Genomic DNA, 5029 nt, shown 5'->3' with positions numbered 1-5029 from the left:
TCGGGTCCGGAGCGGGTAGTTTTAATGGGGGACTGGAATGCCATCCTGGACCCCAGCATAGATAGGGTCGGGGGGGTTAGAGGGTCGGGAGGGTGTGAAAGCAGCCTGTCTGACCTGATGGCCTCGTGCGATCTGGTCGATAGGTTCCGTCTGGATCACCCCGGGAGGGAGATGTGGACGTGGCAATCTAGCTCGGCCGCCTTTACAAGTTCATACTTGGACAGGATGTTAATTAGAAGGGGCGACACAGATTTCCTATCTTGCCCCACGTTCCACTGGTTAGGTCATTCGGACCACAAACTTGTTTTGGCCCGTTTGAAATTAGGTAATAGGCCTAGGTTGGCAGGCTACTGGAAGATGAACGCCTCCTTATTGGAGTCGGTCGACTTCCGGGAGCAGCTGACATTACTAATTCAGAGGGAGTTAGTGGGGGCGGTTACCGGGAGTAGATGGTGGGTTAACCTTAAGGCTACCATTAGGCGCTTTTGTGTCCAATACAGCCAACGCCTCGCGTTAACTAGGGCTCGGACCAAAAGGCACTTAGAGGATAGATTGACCCGGGCGGTGGCAGGGGGGATTCCCTAGAACTAGCTCGAGTTAAGGGGGACCTCAATCGCTTGGCTAGCGAGCGATATGAAGGTCAGTTAATTAGGGCTAGGTTAGAAAGAGTTTCCAACGAAGCCGTGAACGTTGACGCTGTTGAGCGTAAGGCTGCCCTAAGACGTGGCTCGGACGGGTACATTCGGGAGGTGAATAACCTGGGAGGGCGTCCTCTCGTGTCGACACGGGAGATCTGCAATGGGTTTCGGCAACATTTGGAGGAGCGCTTCACCAAACTACCCAGACTCCGCGGCCAGGAGTTTGGCAGCTATTTAGCTGGCTCGCCCCGCCTTACTGCGGCCCGAGCGGCTAGCTGCGAGGGGATGGTTACGGAGCGTGAGGTCATTACTGCGTTGAAGCAGGTTGGCCGCAACAAATCTCCGGGGCTCGATGGTTTACCTTACGAACTGTTCTTGAGGCTGTCGCCCATGTTTGTGCCCCTTCTGACGGGCGTGTTTAACCACTGGTTTGCCCAGGACTCGATCCCGAGGCAGGTAACCAAAGGAGTGGTCACGCTTCTGAAGAAGGGGAACCAACATGGAGGGGGGAATCTAGATGACTATAGGCCCATCACTCTGCTTAACGCAGACTTCAAGATTTTGTCCCGCGTTCTTGCGAATCGACTGCAGGCTGTTATCGGCGACTTGGTCGAACCGGATCAGAACTACGCTGTGAAGGATCGATCGATTCAAAACAATCTGCACTTGATTCGCACGATCTTAGAGGGGGTAGAAGACGACACAGAAGCCGCGCTGATCAATTTAGATCAGTCCAAGGCGTTCGACAGGGTGGACCATGGGTTCCTGAGGGCTGTTGTGGAAACCGCCGGCTTTGGTCCGGACTTCCGCAAGTGGATCTCCGCCCTGTATCGTGATCCCGCGGTGGTGGTGCAAGTTAATGGTAGGTTGTCGGAGTCCTTTGGGGTCTCCCGGTCGGTGCGGCAGGGTTGTCCGCTGTCGCCTCTGCTTTATGTCCTGGCGTTGGAGCCCTTCCTTCGCAAATTAAGGGACGAGGCGGCGAGACCAGTCCTACGCGGCATAGCTCTGCCTGGCGGCAAAGTTGCCAGGGTGTCCGCGTACGCCGATGACGTCACCGTGTTCGTCGCACGACGAACCGACATTAAAGCGGTGATAGAGGCGATCGCTGAGTATGAAGTTGTCACAGGGGCCGTGATCAATCGCAGCAAGTCCGTTGGCCTGCGGTTGGGCGCCTGGACCGGGGTAAACTCGCTTCCAGGTGCGTTCGGCTGGACAGATGGCCCAGTAAAGATCCTCGGTGTGTGGTTCGGGCCGGACCTCCAGCTGGACAAGAATTGGTCGGAAGTACAGACTAAGGTCGAGTCGGCAGTAGGGACTTGGATTCGGAGGAAATTGCCCTTGAAGGGTCGTGCGGAGGCATGTGCTACATACGTGTTTCCGCTGATCCTTTACCGTTTATCTGTTCTTCCCCTGCCTGCGGACCGCTGTAAGGCTTTAGAGCAACTCCTATTCAAACTTCTTTGGGTAGGAGGAAAACCGTATGTCCGTAGACAGGTCTGTACACAGAAGCTTAGCGAGGGAGGCTTGGGGATGCCTGATCTGCTAAGTCACAAGCACGCAGAAAGATTGGCATTCCTGAGTCGGACACTGATGGAGGAAACGCCCTGGGTACCAGTCGTGGAGCAAGCTTTCCCACGGCTCATATCCAACCCTGCCGCTGAAGGTCGCAGAAGACCGGCGGGGGAAAGGTGTTTCCTGACCGAATGCCGAGCCGCCCTTAGGGCATTGCCGGGGTCCAGTGACCTTGCACGGCGTAGGTGGTTGCTATATAGGGATGTAGTGGAGGGGACTGCGAAAGACCCGCTGGTGGAGCGGCTACATCTGTCGAGGGGGGAAGTTCTCTCGCTGTGGAGTTGGGCGCCTGCCAGTAGCTATATCAACAATGCTGAATTTTCTCTTACGTGGAGGCTAGTCCGAGACGCGCTGCCACTCTTTGGCAAACTAGCCAGGGACGATTATGATAGGGATTATTACTATCCCCCGTGCCCACGCTGCGATGATGAAGAAGAGGAGGAGACGAGAGAACACGCGTTCTTTCTTTGCAGCGGGGTGCGGAGTCTCTGGGAGTATGTCGAAGGGGTAACGGCTCGCATCGACCCCGAGCGGTCGGTGCCACTTGATTTAGCGTACGTAGTCGACAATGTGGATCCGCCGTTTGATAGGGAGAAACGGTTGGGGTTTCTAGCGATCCTAGCGGTGGCTAGGTTAGTGACGTGGGTTTCACGTCTGGACATTGTCTATAGGGGGCAATCCGTTTCTGATCACGATCTGGTTGTTCGGTTTAAGCATCAACTTAAAACGAAAATTAGATGTGATTGGAAAAGATTGCCCCACATCGACTTTGATAGAAGATGGGTGCACAACACTAGTTTGTGCATCCGACGAGGCGCTAGATTTAAGTTCGTGTTTCCACCCTAGTGGTATTGGTCCTAGGGTGCTGAGGTTTCTTTTTTCTCGGAACCCAGCCCCATCAAGACAAGTAATATAAGGTTCACCTTATAATATTGGGTAGTGAGAGTGGAGAGCTTGTGCTTTTTATAGGGCCTAGATTAAGGTAGTATGCGTGTGGATCCTGTTCCCATAGCTTTTTATTTTTTGATAGATTGGCACTAGGAGAGCTTCCAAAGATGCCCAAAAGTCCACTTGTTTTATTTTGTCCCAGGCCTATTTCGCCCATTACGTACTTTATCTTGGAAGACGCCATCAATCCCTATTATCCCCGACCCTAATTTATTTTTTCATACATGTCCCTAGTTCCTCAACTCCCCTTTAGGGAACGACCTGCTTGCTTTCACCCTTTACCCCCGGGGGAAGAGGACCGGAAGACAGTGGGCGTTTCATAACGACAGACCAGCCGTTAGGTAGGGAGGGTCCCCTTACTAACCCGCCCCCATAGGCATTTTGCTAATTTGTTTTCTTTTTCTTTCTTTTTGGGTGTATTCTAGCTGCCCCCCTCCCCATCATCTCACCCCCATCACAAAAAAAAATAAAAAAATATTAAAACTCTTTAGTTTGTACATATCTTTCCCTTTTAGTTTTTTTTGTATATAATGTTACATGTTTTTTCCTCTTTTTTTATCACAGCGTGAATGTCGCCTGCCATCCCGTAAGCTGGGGAGCTGTTATTTTAAGTAGGTCCGGGTAAGAATGTTAGGCGAAACAGTGCATGATAGAAATTCTAGTGTAGGTTTTATAATAAAGTACTTGCTATCTTACGCAAGTCTAGCTAAGGATTAGAAAAGACCCCTTTTTTCCCCACTCCCCCTTACTGGCCTTAGTGCCTAAGCTTCCTCGTACCCCAAATGAGGCCTTGGCAGTAGATAATGTCAAGGCCGGGGACGAGGGGCTAAATATTATACTTACCTGGCGTAAAGGTCAACGATGATCATTTAGGTCGTTCCTTCAAAGTGAGGCCCTTCCATTGCACTGCGGTTGGGTTGACCTTTGCGATCGTCTCAAATGTGGACGACTCGGACGCATTATTTCTAAGTGTGGGGTCTGCGTCCGCGCTCACCCCAATAATATAATCAAAATCAGAAATTCCACCATGTTTCTCCTTCTGAGCAGAAAACTACTTTAATTCCCAGCTACCTCCTGTCTGTATGTCCTCGGCTTTCACAGACGTGTGTAAGGACGTCCTTGTTTCTGTTTTCCCAATCGCCCGTCTCTATACACGCCACAAAAAGGCCAATTCTCTCGACCAGTTTATCATCCACTTCAATCGCAACGTTCTGATATTATCTAATCTGCATGTATACATTACCAACGTTTGCTCTGAACATATCAATCTCGTAAGCGTAAGAAATCTGCCGAGCTGTCGCCTTCAACAACTGCAAGTGTCTTCTTTCGATATTGATTGATGAATGAAAACCTCTGGAAAACTACCGCATAATTAGTGTGTCAATTGATTGAATCCCACCCATCACCTCGAAAATTGGTCATCCAAACAAAGTTGAATGATGTGCACGGGTATTTTTCGTTACCAAAATTATGAAAATGATTAAATATATTTTATTGGTACTTGTACAGTTGAACCAAGACATTAAAAAATGAAAATATCGGAAAAAGGTTATATTGTACGCATCCGTTTTGGACTGAAGTTCTCTGAAAAAAAATTCAGAGAAGTTATTTATTTATTTTTTTTTTTACAGCGGGGAAACATGTTAATATGACAGCGCGTTGAAGATGGCCGTGTTTGGATTGTTAGAATACGTCACGGGGAGATAACTCAGTTTAAAGTGCCGATACATCTTTTCGAATTTTAAATAATAGATTTTCTTCTTAAAAATCGAAACACGGCTACCTTTTGAGGCAGTGTTGTACTTTGTCCCGAAAATGTTCGATAACTCTTAGCGGTTCACAATTTACTATGACACCGTCTAAGCAGGTAC

At 49.6% G+C, this 5029-nt stretch overlaps 1 non-coding gene across 1 annotated transcript; it reads left to right on the top strand.

The window, feature by feature from the left end:
- The first annotated feature begins 3993 nt into the window (after nucleotides 1-3993).
- Nucleotides 3994-4157, top strand: LOC145271544 (U1 spliceosomal RNA). Its single transcript, XR_013865954.1, has one exon. It is a non-coding gene; the product is annotated as a U1 spliceosomal RNA (small nuclear RNA).
- Nucleotides 4158-5029: the final 872 nt, after the last annotated feature.

This window comes from Euprymna scolopes, chromosome 46 (assembly GCF_053919585.1).
Source record: "Euprymna scolopes isolate OS-2025 chromosome 46, ASM5391958v1, whole genome shotgun sequence".
NCBI lineage: Eukaryota > Metazoa > Mollusca > Cephalopoda > Sepiida > Sepiolidae > Euprymna > Euprymna scolopes.
The sequence above is the reverse complement of the archived record's forward strand: the minus strand, read 5'-3'. Positions and strand labels throughout refer to the sequence as shown.